Raw genomic sequence first — 12,014 nt, 5'->3', positions numbered from 1 at the left:
CAGTGCTGTGTGGAAGCCGAAGCTGCAGCCCAGGACTCAATGTCAAACTATATAACCAACTAAATGACTTGTCTGGAAATAGAAAGACACCAAAAACATAAGCCTTCATGACTTGACATTATTTTTAGCCTTGCTAGCAACACAGCAGGGCTGTAAGAGGGTATAGGGTGGGAGGAAAGAGAAACCAGAGGTTCCTGGCTGCAGTGCATACACACAGCATCACATGCGATCATGGATGTTATGTTGGAACATCTGATGTGTGAGTTTGAGTTCTACTGCCCTGCAGCTAATATATAAAAAAAATATATGATATATATAAAGTATGATTAAAGATTAAAGTCTGTCATGCAAACTAATGCAGTGATTCCTGAAGCCATTCCTGATTTGATTGTGAAACCCCAGAAAATAAAACAGTGCTGGCAAGATAACCTTTTAAAAGGTTTGTTAAAAGCTCTGACTTGAAATGCTGCTGTGCGGCATCACTCTGGCACTGTGGGCAGCCAGCTCTGTGGACCTGTGAGGGTTTCTGTCAGGGTATTATGAGCCCAGTGACCCACCAGGCCTAAACACAAGGGATTTTATTTAGTTTTCAATACAAATACTGTTTCTATTATCGATTTTACACATACGAAACAACCTATAAAGCTACAAAAAGTAATGATGAACCAGACAAATGTTCAAGCCTTATGCTGTTTTACTTGATCTATGTCCACTATATGCTAGTGTAGCAAGGTAAGTTCTTTGCCCTTTATTAACCAGTTCTCGCACTGAATAGACTGTAATGTTTTAAGTATGAAAAAGTAAAGTACAAAGTCTCTCTCTCATTGCCAACACAGCTCTATTGCCCCATCTGGACCCCACAATCACTGACACAGTGCTACATTAAGTAACTGCAGACTATCAGCACAGTTCAACGCCGCGTCTTTCAGCTCGCCTCACTTAACTGATGTCCCCTGTAAACATTTGGTTTAAACTCTCAGCTCTTGAAAGTCTGGCCTCTTATTACATTTTAATCCCCGAAATATCTCCGAGGTCTATTCTTACACAAGGCTGCTGCATTCAAGGCTGAAAGTCATTTCAGCACTGATATAATCATCCTTATTGTGGTGTAGCCTTCTGCTTAATACAGCATAGGTGGAATTATTTAGTCCATCCTAAAAAATATTTCTTCGCATCCGACCTTGCATCAGACAGTTTGTATATTGCAGGGTGTGATCTGAAAACAGAAGAAGTTCCTCTCCTTTTTATTTATGGTTAGAGATGAAGAGAAATGATCCCACAATGCTGAACTGCAGGTGTATTTCTTTCTTTTTTCACCTTCTCCTCTGTGAACCCCATCAAATTTTAACCACAGAGCATGTCCTTGTTCATCTATAAAATGTGGGAAAATACTAATAAGCATCATGAGATGTACAGAGCAGCCAAACAGATATTTAGATAGTTTAATGTTTAATTAACTGTATTGCTCGGACTCATTTGTGTCATAAACAAAAGGCACATTGAAGTCAAAGGCAAAGTATATTTGTTGTTTTTTTAAAAGCCAGTGGAAAAGCCAGCTGGAAGACATTTAATGGTACAACAGACCGGGGCTAAACAGGCATCTGTGCTGGACTTAAACCAACAACCAAAATCAGTTTTTCTGGCAGAAAGCTTACTGCAGCCAAAGACTTGCTCAATCTCATATAACATTCACAGAAAAGAAACAGGAAATACTGCTCAGCAAATCAGCTGGAGCAGAAAACCAGCAGAGGCACAGAAAATTGCTTTCAAGCTATAATAATCAAACCCAGGTGAGCAAAATGTGCTGGTATATAGAATTGTAGAGACTATAGTAAAACCTTAAAGATCTATTATAAAAGCTTCTTCCTTATTTGCAAGGGGTCGCCACAGCAGATGAATCAGCATATTTGATTTGGCACAGATCGCAAACCAGGGATCTTTTGCATGTCAGGTGGATGTGTTAACCACTAAAGGAGAGCTATTGTGCTTTTCTGTGGACTGTTTTTCTGTGGTATTACATACCTGAGGTTAATCATCCAAAACAACTACACAAGAGATGCGAAGAAGAGAGTAGAGGCAGGGTAGAGTGGGTGGAGACGAGTGTAGGGGGTCATTTGTGACAGAAGGATAGCAGCGAGACTCAAATAGGAAGTTTACAAGATGTTAGGGAGACCTGCTATGATGTATGGAGAATTGTGCAGAATTCAAGATGCTAAGATTTTTTACTGCAAGTGACCAGGATGGACAGGATTGCAAGTGAGTCCATTAGAGGAACAGTTTAGGTTGAACAGTTTTAGAGATAAGAGTCAGAGAGGCAAAGCTGAGTTTGTTTGGACAAGTGCAGATGTGGATATACTGAGGAAAGAAGATGGAGCTGCCAGGCAGGAGGAAAAGAGGACAATCACTTAAGATTCATAGTGAAAGAGGACATGAAGAGGGCAGTGTTACAGAAGAGAATGCTGGGAACAGGGTGAGATTGAGACAGATGATTTGCTGTGGCGAGCCGTAAAGGGAGCAGCTCATTAAAAGCGTATGCCCATTAAATAGGGGAAATTGAGACTACAAGTACCATTGTTCTTTCTGTGATCACTGTGCTACTGAGTGCTAATAACGGCTGTTTATAATGCAACATAAACCTGGCATTTGGGATCAAATGAGTCGAGGAAGAGGCTTACACCAAATGGGTATTTCTACTATCACGTAACTGATACGAGGAGCTGAAGCATCACTCTACAAGAAGCATTTGAGCCATTGAGAGGTCTGGCGAGAAGTAGAGGGCCACGGGAGACAAGAAGGAAAAACAACACAAAGAAAAACAACCATCACAAAACCCTGGCAGCATCTGTGGCAAACCCTGCCACTCATCCAATGGGCTTTCAAAGCACTGCAGGCAGGGCCAAGCAGATAACCCCCACTGCAAAGCCCGTGTGTCTCACAAGAAGACACACAAGCCTTTTACTTCCTCACACTGCCTGTGGCAATGGATCCATCCAACTGTCCAGCAAATAACGAACCTGAAGAGGCTGTCAGAGGACAATGTGAATTAGCTAGCCCCGAGTAGAAAAGGGGAGCAGGCTGAGGATAGAGAAAAAAAAATCTAAATTGTACTGTGAGACATATAGCCCAGTGTTGATTTAGATCTCCTTGTCTAACAGCATCTGCAAAAAGTCAGATCTTCAGGTGTTTTCAGAAACAGCCGAAAGCTTATACCAGCAAGACAGATGGCAGTGTAGCTCTTAGACACACACACACACACACGCACATACACGTGACCAGATAACGCACTCAATCACTTAACGTAAAAATTTTCGCTTTTTTTACTCTCGCTCTCCAAGAAGAGATGACCTTTAATGTGGCATAGTCAAAAGATGGGCAGGGAGAAAACAACAACAACAACAAAAACAACAACACACACTCCCCGTTTGAGTTTTCTGTCGGTTGAACACATGAGAGCATTCCCGTCCTGGGCCTCGGTTGAAATGAGAGGCAAGCCACAGGGAAACAATTCGCTTTAGCTTGTTTGGCGGATGTGAAGCACAACCAGTGGCCTGTCAGCGCTGTCAATTAAAGAGAGGAAACCACACAGACACTCAGAGCAACACAAACATCATTACTGGAGCCACTGCTGTACGCTCTAAAAGAAACCAGAGGAGTCTGTGTGGGACTCGGGTTTTTTTTCCCCTTTTTTGAGTAGATGTGGCCTAAAAAGTTGTTATCCACCCACCATATCTGTGCTCAGTATCACATTAAATGATCTTTACTATACAGAATAATAACATACCGTATATGACTATCAGACTCCAGCTCTCTGCTACCACTGAAGACACTGAGGTCATGTCCCGGTACAAGACTCACCTCAGGATAATTGGCTTATAATGGGGCTGAGATTAAATTAAATTCAATGATGTCTAACAGGCGTCAGGGTACAGCTGAAGGCTGGGGTCGATAAATCCAGATCCAAATGAGCTCTAGATGATCTGGAGAAACTTAATAAGGCGATAATTCAGTTTCCAGGGGACATTTTCCATATTCTAGTCATCACAATTAGGATGGGGGGGAAAAAGCTCTTAATGATGGAAGTTTAAAGGACAGCTACAAGATGTCTGTGTCTGTGTAATACTCAAAAATATCCTGGAATGTATAATCCTATAATTGGAACTGAGAGTTTTTGGAAAGCTAGTTGGGCATTTTCACCACCAATGGGGTTCTTTTTAATAATGGATTGCATTTATATAGCGCTTTTCGGGGCCCTCAAAGCGCTTTACAATTCCACTATTCATTCACTCTCACATTCACACACATTCACACTCCCCACAGCTGCCCTGGGGCAGACTGACAGAAGCTGCCATATCGTGCCATCGGCCCCTCTGGGCATCACCAGTAGGCGGTGGGTGAAGTGTCTTGCCCAAGGACACAACGACCGAGACTGTCCGAGCCGGGGCTCGAACCGGCAACCTTCCGGTTACAGGACGAACTAACTCTTTGAGCCACGATCGCCCTTTTTTCAGCCAGATATAATTAATAAAAGAAACACACACACACACGAGGTAAACTCATGAAAATAGGTGATGCTAATCAGAAACATCTACTTTTTTTTTCCAAAGCGAAACATCGTGGGAATTATTGTGAAAGTTGATGAATAAAAGAAGTGCGCTTGCTATGCCTTCTAGCGAACTCCAAAGTTACGACAGGGTGTGACCCTCCCTCTGGACGTGCCTGCCTGTACCTGTTCTTTGTCGGTGACTCTCTACCGCAATAAGCTGGTTATAGACAGCTGAGGTGAGTGCTACGAGCGGAAGAGTTGGAGTGGAAATGACAGGATGAGAGATGGATGCCATCAATGCCTCGGGCTGTATTTTAATTTTAGCAAACACGCTGAATCTACAGCATCTCATGGGACAGGAGCTGAAACGGTCTCGGCTATGTTTTAAGATATTTGCTCAAAAGCACCAGTTTTGTTCTTTTTCAAAACCATTTAAAAAAACATCTGGAGAAGACGGATGAAGGCGAAGAGGGTGACTTGAAATTCCTGCCACGGAGCAGCACTACTGTTACCTACATTGAGACAGATGAGGCGGCGCACATTTATGAAATTAATCACTCAGCTCTGAACAGTTGTATTGAAATGGCATCCAAAATGCCACTGTGAGACGCAGCTAAGCAGATCATATGAGAGCTGCACAATTTGTATTTATTGATCAGTGCTGAAAAGTGGGCAGCTGACATATTGCTTCTGACTGAAATTGCTGCACCATGATGAAAAGCCGCTGCTGCAGTCTAGACGCTGGATGAAAACATTAGAGAGTCAATGTTGTGAAATTCAGTAATCATTCTAATGGAAACCTGCATTTAAATGTGATAATAATAGACTTTTACTGAAAGTCATTTTTAATTTCAAACCAAAACTGAAGCAGTTCATTTGCAACAGCATATGAAATCAATCTGCGATGCTCCTCTACGCTGTCCTCTGTTCAAGAGGCCATTTTCTACAACACATTTCAAGTCACTTCATCAACATCTTGACCTTTTCAAAAATGTCTTAAATACTGGTTTCCCTTTAACACTACCTAAATTAAAAGACGCTTTGTGTGGAGAGAGCAACTGTATTACACAAATGGAAAGACATGGGCAGGGCTATTTAATTATATGCTAATACAAGCTCAGAAGTGGACCTGATCCGCCTCATTATTTCTGGCTCTTTCTTGTTAAAGTGTTTGGGTTAAGAAAGATTTAGTAATGTTGGTTGATAAATAATATCCAAATCACCGTTGGTAGTCTGCCAAAGTAGAGGGCTTAGAATATAAACACAGTAGTCTGCCAATATTTTAGGAGGATATGTGGCAACTGGTAAATTTCCCAGCCTGGGATAGAATTCAGCTTATTCCCAGTTTATCCCGAGCACCTCCATGCATCATGTAACTCTTACAAACATTTTGTATACAGCTGCTGAAAGAACGGAGGAAAATTTGCTGCATATTGCAAATATTATGCGGTGCAAGTATAATAATAATACTTGGTTACGTCAAAAATGATAATCATGATTACTTAGTTAAATATTGAGATCATGAATGTTCATTGATGTTTTTAATGCACCGCCATGTAAGAAGAAACCTTTCACATATTCAAATCTGTCCAAATGTCTGCATGAAAACAAAACCGGCCTTCCGTATTCACTCAAATTCAGCAATATTCAAGTCCTAGATGAAAAATAAAGTACATTTATAAGCAAACTGTACCAAAAAGGCTGCCATAATATGCTACATTCATACATTATGCTAATTAATCTTTAGAAATCAATGTGAATAAAACTTGCAGCAAAGTGGCTGACAGCAGTGAGATTCCTCTACATTTCCTCTGTTGTACTTTGCACACAGTGCAGGTATTACCACTTTGGAAAAGTAACTGCATGAAGAGATAACACAGCTGGCTAAATGGAATGCGACTGCACCGGTGATTCCAGTGCATCTTTGTGAGCTGAATGGATGTGCTAATGTGCTGTACAGGCTCGTTCTCATGGACGTCCGAGCCGATGTTGGCCGATTCACGTTAGCAATTGTTGCATTGTTTTTTCTGGCCTTCGCTCATTAATTACACTCCAGTTTGTGCTCCAGTCTTTTTCAGGTGTTTGAATAAGTTAGTTCGAGATCTGTGCAGACAACTCTACAGTGCTCTTTGGCTATGATTTTATCTTGGTTAACACTCTTAAGGCTTTTCACCTTCTGCTATAGATAGATAGGTATAGATATAGACTTAATTAATCCCACACTGAGGAATTAGACTTACAGCAGTGGAAGGGTCAGAAAGACCCAGTGAATGAGATAATATAAAAAAAAAACAATACAAAATCAATAAATAAAAACTCCTAAAAGTCCAAATCAATAAAATACAATACAAAAGTAATTTTTACAATATCTAAATTGTACTATTTACACAAAAATGGACTAAAACCTTGTTACTGACATTCTTTATAGTGCATAAGGTGCAGTGGGAATTATAATATATACACATATTTTAGCAGGTGTTTATCCTATGTCTGATTGCTCTGTCCTACACCATGGCTCTAACAATCTGCTGCTGAAGGAGGTGCTCAGGGCCTCCCCACAGTCTCATGCAGGGATGAGAGGTGTTGTCCATAATGGACATTAGGTTGGCTAAACTTCATTCCCCCCTCCTCCTCTGCGGTCTAGTCTAGGGGACAGGCCAGGACAGAGCTGGCCCTCTTCAGTCTACAAGTTCTTTCCTGCCCCTCTCTGTGCTGCCACCTCCCAGCAGACCACTGCATAAAAGACTGCAGAAGCCATCACAGTGTTATCAAAGGTCCCCAGAAGACCGAGAGGCCTGGTCTTTTGGATTGGATGAGAGTTGACACGTCTTCACAAAACTCAAAGAAGTCCAGTTGCCCTCTTTTTTCAAGCTCTTCAAATTTTGTACACTAAGATTTTTACGCGGACAAACAAAAGCACTGCAATACATCCCAAAAGTGCCGCAACATCCAGCCAAACACATTCGATACAGTGGAAACAGCTGACAGCACAGCTGGCGTCTGAGACCAAGGAGTTTTGTTGCTTCAGGGAGTGACCACAGAGGAGACGCATCCAACTTTCCCCAAAGTAGAACCACCCCATCTGGAGGCTTCTTCCACTGAACAGCTTGACAGAAATAAAATGTGCGTTATCCAAGACATCGCACTGTTCAAAAACACATATTTAGACCCACATGAGCCCAACTCACAAAAAAGGATCAGAATGTCAATTTATTGTATATTTTTTTTAAACTCCTGAACAATGATCTATATTGTGCTTTGACAGTACCATGCACAACATTATGGATGGCTAATAAAGATTTTGGAGGCAGAACAATATTACAATCATTTAAAGTTGCAGTCCTAACATTTATTATAAATGGGACAATCGGAAAGGTTTAAACCACCGTTGGTTTCAAACCCGCTGTGACAATTTCTGAGCCAGAAAGTCGAACACCACCAAAATAAAACGGGCAGCTGGAAGTTTCATTTTTATCCCTCTGACAGTTGTCACGCTTACGCAACACGCTAAAGTGTATTAACATTAAGTGGTATTAGGCAAAGAATAACCATGAGTAATTTATAATCCTTTAAATCCTGTCTCGAGGAAAACACAGAGTAGGTCTCGTAATACTTCTTGTGCTCTTATTGTTGATTTTGAGAGGACATTGTCATCATTCTAATTGACACCTCTCCTGGCTAGTTTGACTCAGCAATCCAAGTAAGAGTATATATATCATGGAAGCAGCCTTAGGTGTGTGGCTTCATTGCATAATATTTCAGGTCAGGCTAATATCATCGTCCTACATCATGTTCTATAGGAGCTGGAAAAGGCAGTGACAAGGCCCTGGGGCCAAGCTGTCTTATTTACTGATGGAAGTGGGTCTACTGGAGCAACCAACTAAAACCTATTTACTTTTCTATCACACAGACACAGGGACGGATAGAGAAAGAGAGAAACACGTAGAAAGACCAACTCTAAGAGGTGATCTGACAATTAATATTCACACAGCAGCTTCCTCCCTAGTCCTACGTTTACGTTTGATAAATTTCAGTAATGAAACTGTAGATGAAATTTACACAAAGCTGATTGAATTTCCTCATTAAACATAAGAAGGCAATCATTAAAAATGAGCTCCGAATCTTCCTGACTGTGTACTGAAAAAGACTTTGAGGGGGGTTTGTGAGGCAAAAACTCAAAGTGGCATAATCTAAAATGAAAAACACTGTCTTACAGGGCCAAGTCTACATTTGATATGCTACGATTTATATTTCCGGCCAAATATTTAAATAAGAGCCAATCTCTGGTTGTCTTTTTTTGCTAATAGAACAGAATAGAACAGAAAAATTTCAGAAGTTCTGCTTAGAAGGAGCAAGAAAACCTCACTTTCTTTATTTTTTATACTCTGCATAAAACTGTGTGCAGAAAAAAACGAAATAACCACAGCTCCTGTAAATGTAATGCAACAGAACAAAACAGTTGTGGACAAGTGGTGCAGTAATATTCACAACTGTACCAGGTTTTTATTTCATTCAGAAATAGCACTCGTTGGCCAAAATATCATTCCTGAGGAAGTACAACTTATTTTATTTAAAACAAATAGGAAATTACAATTACAATTTAAAACCCCTCTCACTGTCTCACATTTTTAACAGTGGAATAATTTCTCAATATATTATGAAACCAGCTGTAGTTGAGAAGCCAAATCTGCAGTTTACCCCACAAGACCTTCCAGAGGCAACCCAGCAGCCATTAAACTACCTCAGGCACTTCTTCTAGGTTAAGTTAAATTTATTTCAATTGTCGTCAGGGTTTGAAAACTGCATGTATAGAATCAGTCGAATCGGATGAAAACTTCTTCAAAAGTTTGCAGAGTGTCCCCCAAAATAAGGTTTTAAAAAGTTTTGTTTTTTTAATCCACCTTCACATGAAGTTAGACTTCTCCCTCCATCTGCGCTGCAGAATCCTCCCATAGATTCCAGGTCAGGAATCTTTGAGCGCCATGTCTTCTCCTTATGTAATCTATCTGGTTAGTCTCAGCTCAGCAGAGTATATTAGCATCTTTTGCTCCTAGCTTTGATTTTGAAAGCCAATATTAAGGGAAAATAACCTCAAAATATAAAAACAGAGGAAAAGGAGTACTAAATGCATGCAATAGCTTTGCCGTGTCCTACTTATGCACCGGATCCACATAACATAGTCCGCTTTATATACCAACAACTGGAAATATTGCCCCAAAACAGATAGATCTGACGGGAGGGGATACAGGTTGATTGTTAAAGCTTTACACCACCCTAGGAACGAAGAGGGCAAACTGACAAACACCCACTAGATGTTAAATCTACGCGTCACTGTTGTGTTTACAGCTTTTACAGCTGCTTCTGAGTGAAAAAATAATTAATTTATATCAGTTTAAACAACACTTCAATTATTCAGTTTCCTTCCACTCAGCTGACACACCCATTTAACATTCATTCTTTTCTTAATTACAGGGAGTTTACTTGAAATTATCGAGGGAATTAAAAATGAAAAGCCTTCACTGCACCGTGACATTAGAGGGCAACTTTTAAAGAAAAAAAATGCAAGAGTGCAGGAAAACTTCAAACCAGATCAAGCTAGAGAGTATCGTGGCATAAACCTTATCAGCAGAAGAGGCTCAGCTACCTCTGTCACATGGGGCTGTCATCTTATCAAAAGCTCACAATACAAACCCACACTAAACCGTCATACACCACCTACATATGCACAGCTAAAGGACTCCAAACAAACACCCTGGGGTTATTAGGACAAAAGAGAGAAAGATCTTAAATTAAAAACACAGTCTCTGCTCCCATTTATTCAATCGGTCGCAATTAATTAAAGTTATCGTGGCGCATACAGACAGAGCTCACACAAACACCTGCAGAAATGATGTATGCTTCACTTCCATTTAACATTAATAAAGCTGTCACAGTTCAGATTTTCATTGTATGACTAGCATGGCTAAAAGAATATACAGTATAGATAATGACCATTTTTATTGAAAGATTGCAATGAAGAATTGTTTTTAAAGTGCTATCAATCAAGAGAAGAGAGCTGTGATGAACTTAGTAGTGAGGATGTAACTATAACTGTGTTGCCACTGGATTGTTTGCAATATTATCATATACCTATTTTTAAATGTGTTATCATCAGTAGCAGTATACTGTCAGCATACTGTCTTTCTGAGTCCAGTTAAACGCAGCCAAGATCTGTGCAGCGATATGTTAGCAGCTCTTAGGTCTGATCAGGGTACACTAATGTACACTAAGAAACTAAAGATTAGAGGGAATTTGCAATTTTAGGAATTCTCTGCCGTCCAGTCTACGACGGACTCAAGCAGAAAGCAGCTGAAGACTCATCTTTTTAAACTGGCGCTGGGACATTCAGTTTCATTGGGGGGGGTTTGGGGGTTTTTTCTGGGGTTGCATTTGATGTAAAGGACCTTGTGATCTGAATCTTAAAGGGGGCAATATAAATACATTTACTATCACTGTACTACTTTGTGTTCATTTGGATTAGATTGCATACACTGCATTTCGTTGCCCTGTACCTGTGCATGTGCAATGACAATAAAGTTGAATTCTATTCTATTCTATGATAGTCAAAGGTCAGGATTACATGTGAGAATTTTGACAATATTTCTGGCAGTAACTCAAAAATGTATATGGTACTTATGGTAAAAAATTTTGCACAAAAACTAATAGGATAAAATTGGCTCTGGGTCTTTTTTCTAAATACAAATGAAAAAAATAAGAGGCATTACAGAGTTCTGGTCTGAGGTGATTGTCTCTTTGTGCTTTATCTCTAATACTGTAGGTCTGACATATTTATTGTGAACCGGCACTATATAAATAAAACTGAACTGAGCAGACTCATAAGAGAAAGGTCAGAGACTGCCATAAAGCATTATTTTGGCCTTTATTTACCACTATCACTAAGGAACAGAAAGGATCATATTTCACATTCAGTCTGCTATTGAATTGGTGACACTAATCTCTGGTGCCCACCTATTTAATTGCTTCAAAGTCTTCACTGCATGTATTCTAAGTGTGGAGAGACATGGATGTAAACTGAAACTTGACAGATCTGAGAGGAGACATTCAACCAAGAGGTGGTAATTCTAGCCTCAAAACTGAAAGGCTGACAGACAATTAAGACTTTCAGAGAAGAGTTACAAAAGTGTGAAACCGAGGAGAAGGAAAAACAAAACAAAACAAAAAGAAGACAGAGAGAATAAAACACCCCGCATCACCGTACTCATTACGAGCACAGACACTGACAACTGGGAAGAAGCACAAACAGAATATAAATATATGATAAAGTTGACATTTAGAGGCATGTGTAGATGGATGACTCTAACTGACGGCCAATTTGGCTGCTAATCTAAAGGCCAAGGCTGCTGGTGGCAGGGACAAGAGATCAATCGTGCGTGCGTGCGTGTGTGTTTGGGTGTGTGCGTGTTTGGGCGTG

At 40.3% G+C, this 12,014-nt stretch overlaps 1 protein-coding gene across 1 annotated transcript in view; it reads right to left on the bottom strand.

Moving 5' to 3' along the window:
* man1a1 (mannosidase, alpha, class 1A, member 1) overlaps positions 1 to 12,014 on the bottom strand; it is a 172,325-nt gene that overhangs the window by 108,660 nt on the left and 51,651 nt on the right. The gene's annotated exons all lie outside the window — the stretch shown is intronic.

This window comes from Aulonocara sp. 'chitande type north' Nkhata Bay, linkage group LG15 (assembly GCF_057382095.1).
Source record: "Aulonocara sp. 'chitande type north' Nkhata Bay isolate Kocher_YH1m ecotype deep benthic linkage group LG15, A_spYH_male_GT1.1, whole genome shotgun sequence".
NCBI classification, from domain to species: Eukaryota; Metazoa; Chordata; class Actinopteri; order Cichliformes; family Cichlidae; genus Aulonocara; species Aulonocara sp. 'chitande type north' Nkhata Bay.
This window is presented reverse-complemented; position numbering and strand designations above follow the sequence as displayed.